The 25796-nt window shown below is 35.3% G+C and overlaps 1 protein-coding gene across 4 annotated transcripts in view; it reads left to right on the top strand.

Annotated features, from left to right (window-relative positions):
- LOC149787985 (dystroglycan 1-like) overlaps window positions 1-25796 on the top strand; it is a 215035-nt gene that overhangs the window by 54636 nt on the left and 134603 nt on the right. The window contains exon 1 of one of the 4 annotated variants that reach the window (XM_089974261.1): window positions 15572-15688. The exons of the other annotated variants lie outside the window; for them this stretch is intronic. The gene's annotated coding sequence lies outside the window, so the exon portion shown is untranslated. Of the gene's footprint in view, window positions 1-15571; window positions 15689-25796 lie in introns of those variants that run through there. 4 annotated transcript variants of the gene reach the window in all.

The raw sequence follows: 25796 nt of genomic DNA, 5'->3' as shown, positions 1-25796 counted from the left end.
GAACCCCATACATTTTGGATTTGACATGTCAAAGTTCAAGGTCACAGAGATTAAAAATGTCTTGGTTTGTTGATTCTTGGGACAGTGACTGAAGTGGGTTATTTAGTGCCAAGGTCGTTGTAGTAAAGTACAATGCCAAAGGACATCTCATGGTATCCAAGCCAGGCTGGTCTGATGGTAGGATTTGAACCCACACCCCTTTGATCATGATTCCAAGACACTGTAGCTTCTAACTTTAAAAAGGAAAACTTTCCACATAATTATGTACAAAATACCTTGATAAAACTTTGTGGATGACATGTATTTGAGACAGAATGATGCCTATCGATTTTGTTATCAATAAGTTAGAAGTCAGGGTCACCAAGACTGAAAGAAATATGGTTTTTCGCAGTGACTTGTCATGCCAGTAATATACGGTATTTATGTTACTCATGTTGTTGGTAAATGATGGCAGCCCACCACCCTTACATCAGTCTCAATCCACAAGTACCAAATTGGTCCCTTCATTTAACTTGTGTTAGACTTGCAACTTGCAAGCTCTAGTGTCCTACGAAATTGTTGTTCTTAAGGATTAGCTGCGTAGATATAATGCAACATAGTTTGGCTGTTCACTTATTAAAGTTACTCATTTGTTTAGATTATTGAGATGAGAGGACTCCTACCTACATACCTACACCATGAGGACATAATTGTGGAATGTTAAAGGTAGCATTAATGTCAACTGTCAGTCTCCACATATTTTCTAATAAAACTGGCACTAGCATAACTTTGTATCTACTTTAATATCACCAACATGATATGACAATCTGATAATTAAATACAAACTTGAAGAGGGATTTCCTGTCAAAACTGATTATATTTTATTTTGTACTTGATTTAAATATTTTTGTTTACTTCACATTGCTTTTGATGGGTCCTTGCAGCCCAGATTTGTCCTACTTTCCTCGTTATTGTTCTGCTTGTTCAAAAAAATGGCCCCACTATCCCTACTTTTGATCAATTATATTTTGAAAATTTATTACATACTTGCACAAGTGAGCATAAAAATGTTCCATGTGATGTAAAGCTGAGTCTTCAAGATATAGAGTCAACATGGACTAAAGAGACAGCATGTGAGTAAAGGCATGCTTTTCTGGTTTATGAGGGCATGTGAGTAAAGGCATGCTTTTCTGGTTTATGAGGGCATGTGAGTAAAGGCATGCTTTTGTTAACGTTTACAAGGGCATGTTTGTTAAAGGTTTTATTTGTTCAGTAATTTACATAAGTGTTATAATGATTTTCTTTATTAAATATCCCTATTTTCCCCAACTATTTTTTTTAAAGTCACATGCTTTTCCATACTTTTTTAACACTAGGGTTGCTTGAAAGACTGGCAGGTATTGATAAAATGTCTAATTTAACAGCACAGATAATAGTCTTTTTGTATCATATTTGTAAACATTAAAACATTAAACTAGTATATTTCTCAGTTTCATTGATAGATCTACATTTCAATACCTTATTGGTGGCTACATTAAAACATGACATGAGAGGAAATTTTGTCTTCACTGTCCGCAGGATTTGGCACAATCAAGTTTGCCCATGTACCGGAAAAGCTGTTTTATTCCACTGAGGTGTGTTACTTATTGCACCAAATACTCAAGTGAGATATGTTAACCCTCCAAATCCTCCACTGATATGTGCTTGTTGGCCCATCAAATACTCCACTGTGATGTGCTAGTTAGCACACCAAATACCTGTACTCCACTAATAATAATAATAATAATAATGATAGTAATGAAGACTTTATTTTCAGAGTGTGACTCAGTTAGTTACAAATGAGAAACTAATCTATCTTAAGGCCCTCTGTTCATTTCTGATACTCCACAAAGATGTGTTAGCCCACCAAATATTCCACTGAGATGTGTTAGCCCACCAAATACTGGTACTCCACTGAGATGTGTTAGCCCACCAAATATTCCACTGAGAAGTATTAGTTAGCCCACCAAATACTGGTACTCCACTGAGATGTATTAGCTGGCCCACCAAATACCAGTACTTCACTGAGATGTGTTAGCCCACCACATATTCCACAGAGAAGTATTAGTTAGTCCACCAAATACTGGTACTCCACTGAGATGTATTAGTTGGCCCACCAAATACCAGTACTTCACTGAGATGTGTTAGCCCACCACATATTCCACAGAGAAGTATTAGTTAGCCCACCAAATACCAGTACTCCACCGAGATGTGTGTTAGCCCACCAAATGCCAGTACTCTACTGAAATGTATCAGCCCACCAAATATTCTGCTGAGATGTCACTGGTAGGTGACCCACCAAATACGTGTTTTAACACATTAACCCCTGGCGAGAGTTAACGTGGCAGGAGTTAGTATCCTACTGCCGAGCTCTGTAATGTCATGGTCATGCATGATACACTAAAATGGGTGGTATTATAGAAAGGTAGACAGATGTAGCTCTACAATGATACCATATAATCTGGAATTTCTAGTTCCAGTACAAAATACAGAGGGAAAAACCTAAATTTTTGCACCAGATCTTTTTTCTACCCAAAATTTGCCCATGGTCGGAATCCGATTTTGTGTCTGGATTTTAGACTTTTTGGTCTCAGATCTAAGGCAGACTGCAAACAAACAGATGAACCTTTGCAAAAAAGTATGATAAGATGGGCATTTGGAATAGAGTGGTTTTGATAAAAAAATAATGGGTCCATTTAGCCAAATAGCTAATGAAAAACAATATTTCGAACACAACTGGGCAGTATATTATTGGAAGATCACCTGGAAGTTGGTGTTTTTGGATGTATTCAGAAATAGCTATCAAAATATGTTTCCTACTTGAATTTCAGGCGAAAACGACACAAACCTCCATGGGTTAATGTGTTCAATGTATCCATAATTGTAAGTTTCCAATTTGGTGGACACGTTTGCTTGCTAACCTGTCCATTATATATATATATTCCATTGTTAGTTTTTATCTTGCCATATGTATCAGTGTTAAGTTGTTTCATTTAGCTTGCTTTCTCTGACATGATTGTATGTACACTTATGCAAGTTGTTTGCTAAATTCATCATGGGGGGTACTACTCACCATACAAAAAAGTGAATCAGTTTCCTATCTTTCATGCCCAGTGATCATGTTCTTTTTAATTCACCTCAGTTTCTCTGAAATTGTTATACATATGGTTATGAAACTTAGTACATGTCTTCATCTTGGAGGGTACTGTCTACTTTCAAAAGTAGGCTACATTGACCTAGTTTTCAAAGTTATGTTTAGTTTTGCATATAGATTAGTTTCTGATTACTATTGTATGCACAGTCATTAAACTTGATGGATTTATTTTTCTTGGAGGGTACTGCTCATCGTGGGCAAAAATAGGTCACTATAACCTATTTTTCTTGTTCCAGTGATACTGTACAGAGTGTTGCATGTAGCTGATATCCTCTGATATTCTTGTATGTAGAATCATAACATTTGTTTAGTTTGTTTATCTTAAAAAGGTACTATTCACAATGACCAAAGTTGGACATGGTAATTCCCTTTTTCACACTAGCAGTTACATGAAGTTTTTACTTAGGTCGGCTCCTTTAACAGTCATGTAATTTGAAATGGACTTAGTTGGGGGGTATAAGATCTTTATGATATCACCAATATGTATTTTTGCCAGTATTATTGTTGTGCCAAATCCATTGATAATACAACAAAATGGCACTATCTGATGACAGTCATATTCCAGCACCATAACCTTCAACATGTACTCTAATTCTCCCATAATAGGCCTACACTTAACAATAAGCTTATCTCAATGACCAGCTTATACAGAATGTTAAACTCTTATTTATGAAAGAGTTTGCTTTTGATAAGGCCACTCCTTTTCAAAACATTTAATGGCTAGAACCCAAGGCTTATCATGGGAAAGCTAGTGTACATAATCGAAAAGGTATAAACGTTGATGTTGCCTGAAGACTGGAAAATGTACATAAATATACATCACAGCTGTTGCTCGATTTCTTTATGTGCACATATTTTAGACATTTAGATATTTGCATATTTCAATTTATTTAAATACACCTTGATAATGACTGTTAAAAGCTCGTTAACCTGCATTTTGAGGTTCCATCACAATTTGAAAGCTTGGATGATTAAGTCTTGTCAGAGTTGATTAACTAGCTTTGATTTGAGAATGCATCTGTGCATCTGATGCATGCTGTGATTCAGAGTATGTGTACACAGTATTCTGCAGCTTTTGAACAGATGGATGGCAAATATGGGAAATTAGCCAAATTATCTAAATTTAGAAGTGAGTGTAAGATATCAATTTTTCCAGGTATTATATGCACTTAGTAAGGAGATGATGACTCACTTGTTCAAGAAGTACACAAGACGGTATATTATGGATAAACAAGACATGACTGTTATATGAATGCAGAGCAGATCTGTCTATAGCTGGTGTGTACAACATATAGTCCACTGGCCATATACAGTCCTATAACGCATTTTGTGTGGCCCATGACCCGCCTCCCTACTTTACATATGTGTATTTATTCTTTTATTATAGACAAAAAACTTTCACAATATGGCATGCTTAGTTCCAGTCACGGTCGATTCTCGCCCATGTAAATGCTTGCGTTGTGCACCCCTGATCTGTGACGGTCGATTCTCGCCCATGTAAATGCTTGTGTTGTGCACCCCTGATCTGTGACAGTCGATTCTCGCCCATGTAAATGCTTGCGTTGTGCACCCCTGATCTGTGACGGTCGATTCTCGCCCATGTAAATGCTTGTGTTGTGCACCCCTGATCTGTGGTATTGGTGTGATCGTATTGTCATTATATACAATAAAACTTGCCTAAAAGGACCAACATGTATCCCCCATATATGAATGCCTACTTATAAAGGACAGTATTAGGGAAGTCCATTAATTTCAATTTCTTATTTATTCTTTTTGGTTTGTATTTAATCTGTCTACAGTAGGTTTGTCATGGTGACTCATTGGTCACCATAACAGACTTGCGACCCAAGGTCAATTGTTTTAATCCTGACCAGATCATTCTCAGTCAACCATCATGTGTCTTGGTGCAAGGCATTTTACTCCCATTAATTTGGCACTATCTAGTTATATAAGCTTGTAAGTGTTGATGTACCATTCAACACTGAGCAAACAAATAACAATAATTTTCCACATTAGACAAACATTTTGTCCTTCATATGTCATCTCTGAACAGTTTCCAGTGTGGTTGGTGATAACAGTACCCAGTGTGGTTGGCGATAACAGTTTCCAGTGTGTTTGGTGATAACAGTTTCAGTGTGGTTGGCGATAACAGTACCCAGTGGTCTCACAGGGTGCATATGCTGGCAGTCATATCTGTGTTGATGCCTCCATATCAGGACACCTTAAGGATTAATAGAATCTGTCACATTCATTGCATTGGGACTCCAGGTGTTCTAAAGTGCTCACCTTTATCGATCACTGCCATTTCATCTCTGTACACATGGGTTCGAATTGCACGTTTGGCCAGTGTTGGTATTGGTATGTGAGAAAAATTGCCAGTAGCTTACTAGCTTCCCATGATTTGATTCATAATGGTGTTTCCCAGGTTCTTCCTCCACCAGTTATGCAGGCTGCTAGGTATAGCCCATCATGTGCTGAGAAATGGCATTAAACTCAAAACTACAACATATTCATCAATCTAGGATAAGAAAACATTGCTGATTGTCTCAAACTTCTGATCTCAATGTTTTCCTACTTTTTAACATCAGTGCATAATGAAGGATTATTTTTCTTGTTCTCTTGAATGAAAAATTGGGATCAAAATCAAAATAGCATATTGTGAATGCAGATGCGACTTGAAAATAGTAAAATACCCATTGGCAATTTTCTAACCATTTGATAAAGCATAAAAGGTTAGGTTTGCACTGAAAATTTAAGCACAAGTGTAAGTGACATACAAGACATCATGCTCCAATAACTGTGACTTGTGATCATTGAGATAATTGCAAGAAACAATGTCTGCATTGAGATATTTGTTAGACAGTGTCTGCATTGAGATAATTGCTAGACACTATGTCCACATTGACATAATTGCTAGACACAATGTCCATATTGAGGTAATTGCTGGACACAATGTCTTCATTGATGTAATTGCTAAACAGTGTCCACATTGAGGTACTTGCATGACAGTGTCTGCATTGAGATAATTGCTAGACAATGTCTGCATTGAGGTAATTTCTAGATGCAATGTCATCATTGATGTAATTACTAGACAATGTCCATATTGAAATAATTGCTAGACACAATGTCCACGTTAAAATAATTGCTAGACACAATGTCCACATTGAAATAATTGCTAGACACAATGTCATCATTGAGGTAATTGTTAGACAATGTCCACATTAAGCTAATTGCTAGACACTGCCTGCACTGAGGTAATTGCTAGACAAAATGTCATCATTGAGATAATTGCTAGACACAATGTCCACATTGTGTATAGAAGTTAGCTGTTGCAATGATACAAATAAATTTGTCAAAAAATAAATTCAACTCCAGTTTAAAATAAACAAGACAGAGAAATAATGCCATGGTAGTTTTCTTATAAAATTCAATTTCCTTCCATAAATAATAATGAGGGAATGAATTGAACATGTAACAACAGCTGTTCTGAATTAAAACCAGACTACAGAATCTACATGTAGCAGATTTGATCAATGCAAAATGGCCTTAGTTACAGGAAATTAACTTCAACTGTTGTACTTTTAGGATGTAGATGTGTTGCAGCTAATATTTATCTAGTCAATTGTGAAAGAATGCTCAAGTGACAGCAGAAATCATCAAGGTTTTGCCAGTTTGTGTGCACTATGATCACTGTCATGATTTAGTTGTGAAAATCATTCATGATCTAAGCACACATCTGATCAAAATGGCTGCCCCCATGTCCTCAAAAAATCAACTTGAATTAGTAAAATGTACATTAACTTCAGCAGGTATCAAGCTAGGAAAAAAAAGAATTTTGGCAGAGTAGGTAATTCCAGTTTCTGAAAGTGCAATGAATGAATAGCAAATTATAATTAAAAGTCCAGGAAGTGAAAACAACCAAGCTGATGTAACAGTTTTTTTTATAGGTGCACATCTGATGTAAGGCCAAGCTGAATACTTTGAACCCAAATTACAAAAATCAATCATATACCAAAATAATACCCAAGATATACAAGGCCTTTTTTTTAAATAGATAGGATAATCAAGGAGGAAAGAGAAATTATTATTATTTATAAATCAGACCCATTGCAAAGTACAGAACTGTAGAGTGCCACCTTACACATTTGAATACTTGACATGTAGTTTTACCACGCATTTAGCAAAAGTGTTTTACAAAAGTTTGGTTAAATTAATGGCATTAGAGAAAATCGAAATGTCTGACTCCTATCATGATTCACATTAAAATCATGATTCCATTTGAAAAATATTGGATGATGATAGTGATGATGAAAATGATTTTGAAAGTTTTGAAGCAGATGAGATATTGGAGCTTAGATGAGTTTTACCGGAAAAACCAGTGATTGATTTCTAGCCTTAAAATTATGTTGAATACAAGTTCCGATGTAAATGCTGGCTGGACAACAACAGATCGCATGCCATTTAACCCCCTATTCATCAGTATTTGAAATTGAATTTAGAAATGGAAAGTACCAAGCCTATAGATCATTTAAGTCTACTTTCTTTTTTTCTTGCATTTGATTATAGATGAAAGGAATCTTCACCACATTAGAGAGTAAATAGGAAAGACTTCATTGACAACAGCCACATAAGAAAATAGAAGCCTGTCACACTTTAGGAATTTATACTGTTTTTCAAATTGGTTATGGCCATGAAATTGGTACATGGAAATGATATTGGGTATGGCCTTGGGATTTGGTGCCTAGATAATGGTATTGGTTATGGCAGTGGGTTTTGGTGCATGGATGTGGTATTGGTTATGGCAGTGGGTTTTGGTGCATGGTTATGGTATTGGTTATGGCAATTTGTTTTGGTGCATGGATATGGTATTGGTTATGGCCATTGTTTTTGGTGCCTGGATATGGTATTGGTTATGGTAATTTGTTTTGGTGCATGATATTGTATTGGTTATGGCAATTTGTTTTGGTGTGTGGATATGGTATTGGTTATGGCCATTGATTTTGGTGCATGGTTATGGTATTGGTTATGGCAATTTGTTTTCGTGCATGGATATGGTATTGGTTATGGCCATTGATTTTGGTGGATGGTTATGGTATTGGTTATGGCCATGGGTTTTGGTGCCTGGATATGGTATTGGTTATGGCAATTTGTTTTGGTGCCTGGATATGGTATTGGTTATGGCAATTTGTTTTGTTGCCTGGATATGGTATTGGTTATGGCAATTTGTTTTGGTGCCTGGATATGGTATTGGTTATGGTCATTGATTTTGGTGCATGGTTATGGCATTGGTTATGGCCATGGGTTTTGGTGCCTGGATATGGTATTGGTTATGGCCATGGGTTTTGGTGCCTTGATATGGTATTGGTTATGGCAATTTGTTTTGGTGCCTGGATATGGTATTGGTTAAGGCAATTTGTTTTGGTGCATGGATATGGTAATGGTTATGGCCATTGCTTTTGGTGCATGGATATGGTATTGGTTATGGCAGTTTGTTTTGGTGCATGGATATGGTATAGGTTATGGCAGTGGGTTTTGATGCCTGGATATGGTATTGGTTATGGCCTTGGGTTTGGTACATGGATTTGATATGTGATATGGCCATGGGGTTTTGGTGCATGGAAGTGATCTTAGCTATGGTCATGGGTTTTGGTTCATGGATATGGTATTGGTCATCATGCCATGAGTGTTGGTGTATGGATGTGATCTTGATTATGGCAATGGGTTTGGTGCATGGATATGATGTTGGTTTTTACTGAACAGCTGAATACCTTTGTTATGTCATATTAAACTCATAATTCAGCACACACAAAAGGAGTAAGAACATATTTCTAAATATTCTGTGCAAGTAACACCAATAGATAATGAACTCAGCTGGTTGATGTCCATGTAATCTCGTAATGGATATTAGATGACAGACATGTACTAAAATAAATGACAAGAAGAACTGCACAATTTTATGAAAATTTATTACAGACTTTAGTGGATACCAGTATAAATGTAGCTGTCCTGGAGTGGGTGTTTATTAACTGTTATCTATTCAAGCCCTGAGATTTAGGTTGAGCAACCAAAGAAAAAGATAGTTTTCAGACCTATTTCAATTTTCCCGTTAACAAAGAAACAAAAATTCAGATTGGAATGCAAAGGTTGTTTGTAATATAATAAAATTGCATATGCAAATTGATGCTTATGAAAAAGTTCTTGATATAGGGTTTGTGGCGTCTATTATGTACAGTAATTAAAACATGCAGTTTAAAAGCAGAGTAAATTTTTAGGTCTTTTTCAAACAATCTGGCACCAGAGGATTTATTATTCCACTGCAAAACTCTTGCACTTAAAGGAGTAAAATAGTTTTTACAATCAGTATTGAAATTGTGTTAGAGAATCATCTCTTGTTCCCATTAACCGCTCCAGTGGCCTAGTGGTTAGAGCATCTACCTTTGATGTGGTAGGTCTTAGGTTTGATCTCTGGCCTAGTCATACCAAAGACTTACAGAAATGGTACTAACAGCTGCCTCGCTTGGTGCTCAGCATTAAGAGGTTAGTGTTAGGACTGGTCAGCCTGGTGTCAGGATAATGTGACTGGGTGGGACATCATGCTACATGTCTGCGGCATGATGCCCCAGTGCTAGACATCTCTATAAACGTTCACACTGCAGACATTGTAGCGATATGACTGAATAATTGTTACACACACACATGCACACTTGTTCCCATTGTTTGCAGAACAGTTCTGCAAGTATTAGTGCATATTAATGTTTTAAGAGCATGTCAGCACAATAATGGCTCTATGATGTTGATTAAAGTATAAAGTAAAGTTCTAAAAATGTAAGTACAAGAATCACACAGAAACTTAAGGAAGAGAAACCCATCCTGATGAACACAAACATGAAGTTCAACAAGGTTAAAGATAAAGGTAAAGATGTAAACATTTTGCAAAATGTATATGAAATAAAATATAATAGTTATAAAAAATCCTCCAGATGTAGTGTTCAGTTCTTTCATATAAACTGCATTCCCTCAACAACAAAAAGTCGGATGCATTAGGTCATGGGTTTGATCCCCAGCCGATTCATACCAAAGACTTGCAAAAATAATGGTACTAACAGCTGCCTCGCTTGGTGCTCAGCATTAAGAGGTTAGTGTTAGGACTGACAAATCACACACACAAAAAAATCCAAGATTGTACAACATTATAAAGTTCCTTATTCGAGTTAAGACTGGTCCTGGTGGATTAAGTGGTTAGAGCATCCGCTGTGGATGCGGTAGGTTGTGGGTTCGAATTCCAGCCAAGTCATACCAAAGACTTGCAAAATTTTTACTAGCAGCTGCCTTACTTGGCGCTCAGCATTAAGAGCTTTGTGATAAGACTGGTCGGCCTGGTGTCAGGATAATATGACTGATAGGACATGATACAACATGTCTGCAGCATGATGCCCCAGTGCTAGACATCACTATAATCTGCCACACTGCAGACATCGTAGCAATATCACTCAGATTGTTAAAGCTACATTACAAATCTAAATCACACTCACACACACATACTTGAGTTGATAAAATAAAGAAATAATATGTCTCACACGGTAGTAGTTGATACACTCAGCAAAAATGTGTTCCATTGTCAGGGGACACTGACAGGGTAAGCAAGATTTACCCTTCAGAAGGTATGCACATTCCAGGTAAGTGTTTCCTATAGTGAGTTATAAACATTAATTTATTCAGGCATCTTAAAAGGAGAATTTCCTCATAAAAATGAGTCATTTTGACCTATTTTCAGATTGACAAGTTTTGCTAACTTCTAATAGAGCAATACAGTCATGGGGAAAAGCAAGAGGGAGCTAAAACTTTTTTGATGATGTTGACAGAAGCAGCAGTTTGTTAAGGTTTTGGTTAAAGTCTTTCATTTAATTCAATTTACTTCAGTCAAGGGGACTTAATCTTATTATACTTGGTATTGTCTCTTTACAGAAAGAAAACAAGATTTTTTAAAATGCACTCTCTCACCCTATCGTTCTTGGAATCAGTTAAGGTTGTTTTTTTATGTATGGTTTCCAGAACACTTGAATGAATTCTTTTCATACTTGGGGTCTCTTTTAAATCATATTTTATTCTGCAACATGTGCATTCAAAATTTTGACCTTGTATTCAAGGTCATGGATAGAAGAGTTCATGTTAGGTTTAGGATTGAGTTTTTCATTTGCTTACATTTCCTTATATTTCATGGTTCATGCAACTTCTGAAAAATACTTCAGTTAGAGGTGCTGCCTTGAAAATACAGAGGGAATACAGAATGTTAAAAGTGAATAAAATATGTATCTCTTTTTAAATTTGAAATTTTGCTACTTATGCATTTTGCAAAATTATAAATAAATAACCTTCTCATTGTCAAGAGCCACCTGCAAAATTATTGCCTACCATATAAGAGTCCAACTGCAAACTGCACAGACCCAGATCTGCTGTTGCATAAGATGCCGTCAGATCTGGGTCTGTGCTGTTTGTTAGGAAGTAATCAATAGAACAAATAACTTAGACCCTGATCATCAAACACATTACACTGCAGCAGTTTAGGATGTTTGCAGTTTGACTCAACTTATAAGCTAGTATATACAGTACTTTTCCAACTGAACCATCTACTTTTAAAACACTAATATTTTTTAATATTTTGGCATTGAATTGGTGTTGCATTTAAATTGTGAGCTGGCTACCACAAACATTAATGAAGAAGCTGAATAAATAAAATTGGAGAACATTTTCAGGATTAAATTATGCACGACGCAGTAGTTATCCGATGGAGTAGCATCCCTTTGTTGTAGTGGCATGCTAATTATTTTTCTGTTTTTCTTCATCATTTTTATGTATGTATGCAGTAATAAACAAATTAACATAAATAGAAGAAAAAATTGCATAAAAGTACCTGAAAACTTTAGGATGGCTGTGAAAACTCACTGAAAATGCCTTTAAAAAGAATTCTCAGTGACTGTATGAACCATGCATTATGGTCATAGCCGACATGTCCTTTCACTTATAAAAAAAATGACACTTGATTGTTAAACATATTTCTCTCACACATCCTTTTATAACACAATTCTAAGCCTGAGAATATACTAAGCTAAATGTGCAAGTCATGAACTTTGACCTTTGACCAAGTTGCAGTACCGTATTTTCCGGCATATAATTCGATACTTTTTGACTTGAAAGTTCGGTCTTCGTCTTATACTCCAAATCGATTTATATATGGATTGTGTCATTGAAATTGCATCGACTTATATATGGATTACAGTATCCGGTATGCTATTGACATTGCTCTATAATCGGCATAATCAAAAACAAGTCACATAGAAGTACAAATTCATGTTAAAGTACTATGTCAATAAATTGTCATAAACTAATATGACTGCGTTTATATTTGTAAGTTTTGTCATTATTTATTTTGCATTCTGCATGTTTTTTCTTATTTCTCAAGCATAAAATAAAAGAAAACAATTTACCGTACCGGTAAAAACTTCACCGGGCCACATAGCACACTTACAGTCTATACTCTATAGTGTACTGTACTAATTCAAAGCATATTGTTTGTTCCTAAAAAAAAAAGATATGAAATAACTGGTCCATTAATATTTGATTTTCCAGTATAATGTTGGACACACGTGAGCAATTACCGGCATAGCTTTTTAATTGATCCAATTGATCCTACAAAGGGATGTAATCCATATTAACTCTAGCGTTCTATGATTATTTATAAAATAATGTAGATCATGCATTCTACTGAATCCCCCAAATCATATGTTTCTAATTGTATTTGACAAAGTTTCTCAAATAAATTAGGTTTAAACTACACTAAAATCAGATATATAGATGGACTACCAGTACTCATAGATCATCAGTGATCCATGATTTTTAGTTTCGCAATTCAGTTTAAAGCAAATTGTAATGTCAACACTTCACCTATATTCATTCTTAACCAGCTGATGATTCGGTGTCTCTCTTTGATTATTCCGGTTGTTGATAAATTGGTCTTTGGTTTCCAGCAACAATCAAAGCCAGTTGCCGCAATTGTTTAGACCTTGATATTGGCTTTAGCTACCGATACTAGTTACCATATTGCCGGTACCCCATTGTTCTTTATCATTAATCCGCAATAATTACGCTACCCGTTTTTAATATCAATGGGATTAAGTACAACAGGAAATGATGCCCACTCCCTTCTCTAGATGTAAATAATGAATTTAGCCATGGGCATTGTTTTCATTGTTATAGTATGGGCACATTTTAATGAGTTCAGTATATTTTGATCAATCTTTTCATAGCATGCACAGCCACGTGGCTCTTGTTGCAATGGATATCATAATTAAAACAAATATGGTTTAAACTAAACTAAAATCAGATATATTGTGAGCGCGCGCGTGCTTGTGTGTGTGCGCATGAGAGAGAGAGAGTGAGAGATGAAAAAAATTGTCCGTGTACAAGATCGTTCTTTTATTCAGGGCGGTTTTTATTTGTAGCTTTTGCAAAGAGAAAAAAGACGGTATTTTGAGTTACCTGACGATTGTGATAATCCTCATGTATTACAAGCCTACTATATTCCATTATCAATAAACACCTCTAAATCAACAATTCATTCTTGTTTTAATTACGATGTACATTGTCACAACAACCACATGGCTATGCAGTGTTATTTACATGTAATTAAACATGCTTAGCGCTTTGGCTATAATTGAAACCAAATTGAGGGCAAGAATCGACAGAATAGGTCAAATCAGCAAGGCTGCCAGTAGGGAAATGAGGCTTTTTTTTAGGGAAATGAAAATCTGTCAACATTTTATTGAAGTCATTGTCCATACAAAATTTGTTATAAGGACAAGAGATCATACCCATTACTTTGTATTCGAACTCGCTGATAAAGATAATAGTGGGGTATAGCATTGAATAGATTAGTAATAAAATGTTAATTATATCCAAGTCCAAACAGAACAAACACTTAAAAAATAGTATATATATATGTATATATATATATATATATATATATATATATATATATATATATATATATATATATATATATATATATATATATAAATCGATTTAATGGAGTCCATGACTTTCAAACTTACGATAGAAAATGACAAGTTTATATAAGTTACGTTCGTAACTACAGGTAATAAAATGAACTACAACATGGATGTGCTTTCAATTATAATAAGACAAGCATGGATTGTTTATTCAGCTGTGTCAATTGATAACAAAATATAGCAGTTCAGAAGTAAAATCACAAGCATGTTAGCATCGGTAATGCAATTTCACGATTGCCGGTAATATGGAATATCATACAACGATACCATCAATATTCATGCAACCGGAAGTTACTACCGGTAGTATAAAATACAAAGCCAAGTTATTGACCTGGTCTCGTCTTATACTCCGAATCGACTTATATATGGATGAAGGATGGAAAATTTACAAAATTGGTCAATTCGACTTATACTCCGCATCGACTTATACGCCGGAAAATACGGTAGATGACAGGACCAAAAATATAAAAACCTAAAATGTGAAAAATTCATGCAAGTCACATTTTGCCTTTACCAAGAACACAATACGGTAGCTGTCCTGGATGGGTATCAAACCTGCCACTCATCCCATACTTTTAAAGTGATTGGGTCTCTCAATTTTTAGTTTAAAAAAACTCTCTGTGATAAACCCTTTAAAATAATTTACAAGGTAGGTTGCAGCATTATCATAGGATAAATACAGTAACTGGAAAGCTTACAGATAAAGATGATCTATCTGCTAACAATCTTTTTTGAGATCTTTTAAATATTTTAAACTCTTTAAAATTTGGTCTTTACACAAGATTTGTTGGCATCCATTGTGGTTTATTACCACTGATTGAGTTTTGTGCCACTGAAATGGATATTTATAACTAATAGAACTGCCATTTATGAAGTATGAACCTTTTGAATGTTTCAGTCAAAACACATTTTAAAGTATTTGTCAGGAAATGGATAAAATAAGATTTCACTGTCTCATATTTTACCATCTACTAATGCAAATTTAGCATTTTGTTATTGGCATATGTGTTAGAATACAGCAAATGATTATTTTTTTTGAGCATCATTTTTTTATCATCAGCCTTTCTGGGCAGAATTAGTTACAAACCTGTTGTTCTCTCATTGGATTAATGTGGTATCAATTGATATTCAAGCTGGTGGTTGGTTGCAAATAGCAATGTTCCCTGGGTCTTCTGGATTGAAAAAATCAGTGACAGTCTACTTTTGCTTCAGACTAGTTGCTACCACCCAGCTGTCTCATTCCAGTAAATTCATGGACCAGACAGTGCATTGATTTGTGCATTTTACTTTTGTAATTATATTACCTTGTCTGTATTTTTTATAGGTTGTCATTTATCTTGTACCATTTACGTGAACTCTGGTTGAATATATATACTAATTGTTGGTTTGTTCTCCATTTGGAATGATAAGATATTCTGATCAAATAGTGAAAATACAGCGGTATGGACTGGTAAGTAAAACAAACCTATAACTTACTTTATCTATAACCCTGTGGGCTCATGGATGTAGATAGACAAAATTACATGCATATTTTGTTCTGAGTCAGCAGAAAGAACAAATTTGATATGGTCTAGGGATACATTGAGGTCATCAGACTAAGACATAATCATGTGCCATATCAAAGAGTTCTTTCCTTGAACTTGGGGCAAGACATGTGGTTTGTATTTATGGAATAGGCTTCATTTATACCTTCTAAATATTTCCTGCTATGCAGAGTGACTTAACCACTAATAAGATTGGGATTTATTACAATATAGATGTGCAAACATGAGGGAAAACACTGAAATATTTATCACCAGAATGAGTGATACAGATATAAGGTTGAAACATTTGTGTCAAATGGCAATCAGTCTTGCAAGACTAAATTGGTATGATTGCACTCCCACAGGTGTCAAGAGGCCAGATCCATGGTTGCTTAGTGGTTAGTGTGAAAGACTCCTGACCAAAAGGGTACATGTTTAAATTAAATCCCGCTGTTGAATCAGCCCTGGTCGGCATTTTTAGTTAAAGGAATTTACTCCAATTGCCTCTGCATCATTGAATCAACTTGTGTTTCTGTGTTGTTGAATGCTAAACAAAACTCCATCTGTGCTTGGATGGTGCAAATGGTACTTCAATGAAAGGAAAAATATGTTGCTCATGTAATTTCTTGTCCTTGGGTAAAAATTTCTTTACAAAATAAAGCCAATTACTGGACTAAAATCTGGGTCATATTAAAAAACCCAAATTATGTAAGTTTGTTGTACAGTAATAGACTAAAATCTGGGTCATATTAAAAACACATTATGTAAGTTTGTATGTACGTTAATAGACTAAAATCTGGGTCATATTAAAAAAAACATTATGTAAGTTTGTATGTACAGTAATAGACTAAAATCTGGGTCATATTTAAAAAAACATTATGTAAGTTTGTACAGTAATAGAATGTTATGGCATGTCAGCACAACAGTGGCTATATGGTGCCAACTAAAGGCAAAGTTAAAACAATATGGGATGAATTGCATACAAATATAGGTAGAGAAACCCTTTGAAATAAATGTAAGCATGAAGAAAAGCAAGATAAAATATAAAACATAATGATGTCAAATTTTAATAAAGGTATATAAAATAAAACGGTAACAAATTTAATTTAACATATGGTCATTTTTTAAATATAAACTGTAATCCCTCAAAAAGTCAAACGTTTTCATGGATGGTACATCATACTTTCTTAATGCAGTTAATGTCAAAATACTTGAGTCTCACAGGATGGAAATTGACACACTCTTAAAGAATGTGTTCTGAAGTTATTGGACTCTGGTCAAGGTTCACCATTCAGGAGGTATAAACAGTTAAATATGCATGTCCAGTACATGATCAGCAGAATATCACATCAGCTGTCTGATCATTGTTCTGTGTGAGGAATGTCACTGGTCAGTTATGGGTTTCATGTTCTAAGTTTGTGTGTTCATTCCACATATCTTGCCAAATACGAAGAGCATGCCAATTTGAAGTCATCTTAGCTCAGAATTAATAGGGGGCCCCGAGTGGCCGAGTGGTCTAAAGCGCTCTTCGTTATGGATCACTGCCATCTCACCTCTGTCTGCGGCGGTTCGAGTCTAGGATTCAGCCAATGTGGGTATGTGAGAAAGCTTGCCAGTAGCTTCTCGTGGGTCGGTGGTTCTTTCCGGCGTTTTCCCGGGTTCTTCCTCTACCATTAATACTGGCCGCCATGTATAGCCTATCGCGTGCTGAAAAATGGCGTTAAACCCCACAACAACACAACAACAAAATTAATAGATCATTGGAGTAAAACAGTTCAGTCTATGCTGTTAGGCTTAGTTTACAGATGCAATGATACATATTACCAAATGTTCAGTTTCAGGCAGACAGATTTTTTTTCTTCCTGAATTACTGAACAAAATGTTGATGATATAATGAAAAAAGAAGTATATGGCCAGATAAATACATTTTTAAGAAGAAAAAAAATCAGGGTTCGAATCTATTGGAAACTGTCTCCCATCACAATTTTCAACAAGGTAGAGATATTGTAAATATATGTTCTAATAAAATCTTTTGAGAAATATCAAAAAAGTTGAAGAAAATGTTTCATGTCCAAAACTCTAAGAGTTATGTAATATCTACAGATGGAAATTTGCTGAAAATTGGATGCTTTAAGGAGATGGAAATTTGCTGAAAATTGGGCGCTTTAAGGAGATGGCAAAATAAAAGCTGACCTTGAACTTTTGCTTGTGTAGTTAATTGTAATATCGAGAGATCATAGAAATTTGTACACGTGCAAGATATACTTACATTGACAGAATTTACCTTTATATGATAAATGTGTAATAATGCAACAATTAGTTGCTAATTCATATTACCATCATTTGTATATTATTATAAAGTGCTGAATATACAAGAAACATTAAATTAACTTCAACCCCTAGGTGTCACGTTTGTGCATCATGCAGTAGTACTTCCAAGCTTGGTTACAGTGCCAAGGTAATTTCAAATACACCAAAATGGGTGGTATTGCAGAAGAGTAGACAGACATAGACCTACAAGGATACCAGATAATCTGGACTTTCTACTCGCATTACAAAATACAGAGGGAAAAGCATATTTGTTGAGACCCGATTTTGTTTCCACTAAATTTCGCCCGTCATCAGAATCAGATTTTGTGTCTGGATTTTAGACTTTTTTGCCTCAGTTCTAAGGCAGACCAGTCTGAACTACACAGAGAGGCAAATCTTTGCAAAAAGTTGGATAAGTTGGGGATTTCATGTAAAAAGTGGGCACAAGCGCAAGGGATATGTCCAGTGAAAAAATGACGCTTCTAACAAAACTAGGCTTCAGGCCTTACGAAAATCATTTGAACACAGATTTTATTTGGATGCATTTAGAAGCAGCCCCCAAAATGTGTTTCAGGCGAAAATGACAGAAATCTCAAGGGGTTAATGAGTTAAATGTTTATAATTGTGCAATGCACAATGAATCTCAACACATACTTCAGTAGATTAGTGTATAGTGTGCATTAGTTCTATCACCAACATTAATGTCTCCATTCATTAGTTTGTATTTATCCCCATGGATTTTTATTAAAAGATCAATGAAACACATGGCAGATTTATTTTGCAGATATTTTAGATCTTTCCTGTGTAACTTTGTTTTAATCCAATACATGTTACAACTTCGTGGAAGACAAATAACACCATGCATAACAATAGGTCAGCAATTAAAATACACCACTGAAACTTGAAATATTTCCTCTCCAGGTAGGATCATAAAATCTGTCAGGTAAATAGCTGACATAAATTTATGGTGCAGTTGCCGAATAAAAAAAATATTAAAGTTTAACACCTGCTGATGACAGGATATGGATATTGTTCATGTGTGTATTAGTGTACGCTTAAATGCACTTAACTTATGCCTGGAAATAATGTATTTTTGTGCAGGTATAGTGGTCTTCAGTGTACTTAGAAGTACTGGTGTTACAGTAGCAAGATTGTTTGGTTTGTTTTTCTATGCCACAGCCACATAGGTAGGCCATTTAGTGTATAGGCAATTGGAGTCAAGTACGTTGTCCAAAGACACCATGGTGGCCTGCCTACCCAGGCTGATCTGATCTTAGGATTTAACACACACACCTATGGTCACAAGTCAGACATGCTAACCATTATCTCTGCGGCTTCTGTGTCCATTTGTCACCTCTTATGATATAAAGGACTGTTGTGCCTGTTCTAAGTCCATATTCTGGCAATTCTGCATTAGTCGGTCAGTTTATTATTATGTTGTTCACAATACTGTTACCAAACTTCATGTTTGCTCACTTGTAGGGCTAGTAGGAAACCATCTTTTTACAGGGTCAAAAGGTTAAAAGTGAAGGACATTTGTTTATGATTGCCTTAATTTGTTCCATAGCTTTATAGTGAATGGTCCTTCATACACAGCGTTTTTAAATGGGATGGGGAGAAAAACAACTCTGAAATCAGCAAGTTAAAAATCACTTCTTCTGGAAATTGGTTTTACTTTGGTAAAGGAATGATTTTGATCTTGTATTTGCATATCATTTTATCAGTCGACATTACAAATTACACTGTAAAGGACAAGGGCCTTTACTACAGGTTAACTCCAATGTCAAGAAGTAAACAGATTTTATTCCAAAACCCAATTAGTCCTAATTCTGCCAAACTGAATAATTGCTCCTAAAAGCAACATAACAAAAATTAATTGCTGCTGCTGTTTGTGTATTTGAAAATTCACTTGCCCTACTTGAAAGGGCAAGGAAAGATTTTCAGAGGTTTTCCCAATGGGGCGGTGCTGATTCAGGGCTGACCAATGTTTTTCATTAATAAAAAGAATGTTTTTTCAAGAATATTGCCAACTTTGTTCGTTGAAAGTCCATACTTGCTACCTTTTCCTTTTTGATTTTATCAAATTCACACTGGCACTTAAGATCACTTAACAAAGGTAGTGCAGATTGGTATCAGTTTGTAATTGCTTACATTTATTGTTAACAGGGCCAGAAAGCAAGTTCTAATAAACAACCTTTCACACTGTTTGAATTGAGTTTATTCTGGGGAGAAAAAAAAATTAAAATAGTTTTTCTGGATTGGGCAAGTAAATGTTTTTAGTTTTTGCTGAACTGAGCATGCAGACACCCATGATACATGTATATATTAAAACCTGTCAAGAGAGACAATATTGTGCCAGCAAAATCATGCAGACACCCATGATACATGTATATAGTAAAACCTGTCATGAGAGACAATATTGTGCCAGCAAAATCATGCAGACACCCATGATACATGTATATAGTAAAACCTGTCATGAGAGACAATATTGTGCCATCAAAATCATGCAGACACCCATGATACATGATACATTTATATATTAAAACCTGTCGTGTGCCAGCAAAATATAGTTTTCAAAGCTTTTGACTGAATAAGTTTGACCCATGATATCATTCATCAACCTTGGATTAATTCATACAAATGTGGATAATGACAGGATATTTACCTTCAAGGGAGAAATTACATGGTTGATAATGTGGTGAAACAAATATTAATTGCTGCTGCTGTTTGTGTATGTGAAAATGTAACATAGGAACCGAATTTAGGACCAGTATATTTCCAGATTCAATAGTATTCAGATGATTTGGCATACACATCTTTTTGCTTGTAATGTCAGCATTGGGGTTTAAAAATGTCATTCAGACAGTGATATTCATGAATGGAAATATATCAGTACAAATCTTGATCTGGGGAACTTTAGTTGCCTTCGGCTCTAAAGGTTCCAAAGGGCTCATGCCTCATTAGGACTCTCCCAATGCCATCTTGAAAACTTCATCTTTTTAAAACTGTTTCACACAAGGAGACAGACCCACCAACATACAGCAATCATGCCACATGACTTACAAAGCAATTCCAGGTTGTTGCTAGAATTTTCCAAGTGGTTGCCAAATCTTGCCTGGAAAAATCCTGATATGTTCAGATATTTAGTTTACCAGAAAAAGAGCTGAACTATGGAATCCTCTGTCCTAGATCTGGGTTCGGTTCAACATTAGTCATTGACCATTACTTTCTTTCATGATATCCCACTTTAATGTGTTGATCTCAACGAAGGTAGAAAAACTTGATTTTGACAAGACAATAACAATAAAGGAAAAAAAATAATATCTAACTTGCTTTTGACCTTGAGACTAACTGGACTAACCAAAACATGAGGTTCACCTTGGTAAAAGTTTTAGATGACCATATAGTATAGTGAAAAGGTATTTTGACATATATTCTTTGTGTAAAGTGCAGTAAGGTACTTCTGTGATTTATCTTCAAAGTGATGGCATTTTGTTGGACAATTCTGCTTGGTTGCTCGTCCGGATGAATGTTGCTTGAATGTCTGTAAAATTCCCGGTCTGTTGTTGCCATCTTGCCTGGCATTTAGGTTTGTGTTGCTACTAATTTTTGCACAAGATGGATGCAGTGCCTTATAATAAGGATGGAATGATTGTAAATTCAATAGTTTTTGCTTTCAACCATTCAGTTTAGTACAGCTGATAGGTATTGTTATTGTTGTATGACACCACTGTAGGAGAGTTCGTTGTAATACACATGAAACATGCATGTCTTGGGTGGTCTTTAGCAGTGTACACATATATTGATGCAGTTTCCAGAAATTTTGACTTTGCCTGGATCCTACTTCTACAGCTTAGTTTTCTTTAAAACCAAGCCTATCTTGCCTATATTTTTAATGAACAATGATACTGTTGTTAAGGAAGTATTTTGATTGAGATTGCACATTTGATTTCCAAGAATTTAGGCAGCTTATTTATGAAAGCAAATGCAAAATTGGGGAGATATGCAAAAGTAAAGAAATGAAATGTCCTTAACATTGTAAAATTTCCAGGGCAACCTAGACCATCTTTTTTTAGCAGTTTTTCAGAATACCTGCAATTGAATAAAGGTGTACAGGATACATGAAGGCAGTGTGATACACTTGCCTTTGATAAAATACATTTATATGAGATTTATACCATTATACTCACAAATAAGTCCAACTGCTAATTGCACTGACCCAGATCTGCCAACACTTAAGTGCTCTGGCAGATGTAGGTTTGTTAGGAGTAATTAGTGGAACAAAAAACAATGATATACCTTTCCATTAAGTGACAACAGATTGGGGTAAGTGTTGTTGGAGATTGGGGTCAGTGTTGTTGGAGATTGGGGTCAGTGTTGTTGGAGATTGGGGTCAGTGTTGCTGGAGATTGGGGTCAGTGTTGCTGGAGATTGGGGTCAGTGTTGTTGCAGATTGGGGTACGTGTTGTTGGAGATTGGGGTAAGTGTTGTTGGATTTTACTAATAAGTTTTCATATACAGTATGTGATGGATGAGAATGCATTGATGATTTTTGTTAAACATTGCAAGTGATTTGATATTAAGAGCTACTGTATACATTCCGTTAATATTGTTTCTAATCGTAATTAAACAATAGTAACCTGAGGCATGGATGGGTTTGCTTCTACAGGGTTTTATTGGTTGAAATATGCAAAACCTGTCTTATGTGAATGACAATACAATCTGTTTATTAGCTCTAGTTGGATGGCAAGTAATTTTATTAAGTTTGCACTGTCTTACTTGAGATTGTGCTGTAAATGACAATGATTCCATAATGGTGCTAAAAGCTTAACCTCCAGGCAATATATTGGTAATAGTAAATCAAGATATTTAAATCTTTCGTTTAAAAAATTTGATTTTAAGTTGTTTAAATTTTAAGCCAGAGAGGTCTAGTCACCATGGACAGTTTTAGGCTCATCTGTCCCTGAGGCTAGCCTGGTTATGGTATGTGCTCTGTCATCTAATTTCAGATTCCAGACAAATTTCATGGAAGTCAATTGGACAATGTTGTTTTTTGGCCCTGTTGTCACAGTATACTTGGTATCTATCCACTTGACATCTATCTACATGTATGACAATGTGGTATACACATGCAAGTAGTTTTTGCAAATTGTTTGTCTTCAAAATGATGTGAATGCGAATTTTTATTCAACAGTCAACTTGTTGAAAATAAATTCCTAAATTCCTGTAGAGAATTTAAAGAGTGAAACAGCTGAACTGATTAGAGAAGAGATCTATCTATTGAGAGAGACAAATAATGTACCATGTTCTTTAATGAATCACATCTGTTCATAACTATCAGATAAAGTGGTGTAAAAATAATTGTATACAACTCGGACAGATTATGAACTATTAAAGTTACTATTCCTAGGATAAAGGACTTTGTTTTGAGCTGTAATTGTGGCAGTGATGAAAAGGTAACAATTGGCGCATTTCATGCTGGTACATTGGGGTAGTAAACTCATTCCTGGTTTTTTGTTTCGAGGAACAAACTTTCTAAGTATACAATCATGTGTAATTATGTCCATAAAGTGTGATGAAAGTAAAGAACGCTAAACCAGTATGACTCCAAATACAACTATGAAATCTCATCCTCATCCCACCCACCCTCCATGGTTCCCCATCTATCTGTTCCTATTGTCTATCCATCTATGTGTCTGTTAGTACAAGCTTGTTATCATCACTCCTACCAACTAGATCAAGGATTACCATGACACACACGTTGACCTTACTGTCAAGCTGGTCCTAAATAGGTGTTGCATGGACATGAAATACGGCAGCCAGTCAGTGGCCGTCATGAAAATCTTTTATCATTACAGCTTCTAATAATGTCAGGTTGGTCCTATATGAAAACAGTGCTGGCCTTGCATCCATTATGGCCACAACAACAATGATCTTGAAATCATTATCAGTCCTCATGAATGCAAAGTCATATCTGTACAGAGTTTTCAGTTCACCAGAAGACTTCTGATGATGTATAGTTGATCCTAAATGAAAAATGTGCCAATCTGATTCCTTCAGAATAAATGGTCATATCAGAATAGGGTTTTCACTAAAAGACATTTCATGACGTCTATCTGGCCTTGCCATTCTGACATACAGTATGGTCACCATGGCAGTTATCTTGAAAATCTTGTCACAAATCCTCATGAATACCAAATCATACAAAAACAGGGATTTCACCATAAGAACTGTATGATGTTCTAGTTTGTCCTCAGTGAAAATGGTGTAGATGCAACAGCAAATATGGTTGCCACAGCAGTCACCTTGAAAACTATCATGATGGATAGAAAGTATATGCTACCTGATTAAGTAATTGAATTAAATAGTTTTTTTAAAGGCACTTTTTATCTTCAGTATTAAAGGATTTTGATTAACACTTACATAATTATATAAGATGTGAAGGTAAATTGAAATCAAATTCTTGTTGCATTCTGGGAAGGATTATACCTAAAACACATAATGTTCTTCTGCAAGTATAGCTCCATTTAGTACTGATCCTAAATTAACACTTGACGATAATAGGATCTTGGTAACTATTATCACAAAGGCATTAGTTTACACATGTTGGACTCCAAATATAACAAGAAAAAATGTATTTTAACTCTTAAAATCTTTTCAGTCAAAATTGTATCAGCAGCAACATTATTTCATAAACTTAACCATAAGAAAACATTTTCATTTGGACTAAAATATTCAAACACTTTGTTGTTGTTACTTACAAAAGAGGCGAAAATCTCCTTAATAAACTTTATCTTCTATCTTATGTTCTTTAGATTTTTACAGTAATGATTGTATGTGCTCAGACTCTGTTGTCGTTGTTATTTTAAGCAATTTGGTTTATAGGGTGTTCTGCAGATTACTTCCATACAGTATCATTTTTCACCTAAACATTAAGAAGTCAACCTATTTGTAGCTTATAATGTTGATACTATCAAAGTCCAGAAAATAGCTCTAAGCAGATTTGAAACATAAATTTGTCAAAGTTGTATTTCCTGCTTTCCAAAGGCCATCAGTCAAGGAATCAAGCTGATAATAAATTAGATTCATATATGAGAATAAACCACATATTTTATATCCAGTATAAAACATGGTCAGGCATTCCAAGGTTACAAACATGCTAGACACTGAATTCAATACAGTATAAAACATGGTAAGGCATTCCAAGGTTACAAACATGCTAGACACTGAATTCAAGCCCTGATAATCAAAAGTAGACAAATGGAAAGGCCTAATCTAAAATTAGTTTTGTATGAAATAATGGATCATTTAAAAACTCAAGCACTTTGAAAAACAACAAAAATAGTACATATTTTGATTTTTTCAGCATCAATGGAGATTATACTGTCCAAAATTGTATCTAAAATATTCTAGGTCAGACATTACTTAACTCAGAACTGTAAATGACCTTCTCCTACAGATTGTAAATACATTGCCATGTATGCTGATCATACTGCTATGTCTGATGAACACAGCTGATGGTGTTCAGCACAAAATAGGCTATACATGGAGGCCAGTATTATTGGGTGGATTAAGAAGAACCCAGGAAAACCCACCAATCCAAGGAAGCTGCTTGCAAGCTTTCTCACATACCCACATGAGCTGAACCTGAAACACCCGGAGAGGTGAGATTTCAGTGATTAGCAAAGTTGAGCACTTTGGACCACATGGCTGCCCAGAGCCCCA

Source organism: Sinohyriopsis cumingii, chromosome 11 (assembly GCF_028554795.1).
Source record: "Sinohyriopsis cumingii isolate HCF-2022 chromosome 11, ASM2855479v2, whole genome shotgun sequence".
In the NCBI taxonomy this organism is placed as follows: Eukaryota; Metazoa; Mollusca; class Bivalvia; order Unionida; family Unionidae; genus Sinohyriopsis; species Sinohyriopsis cumingii.
Note: the sequence above shows the minus strand (reverse complement) of the source record. Positions and strands in the feature narration are given on the sequence as shown.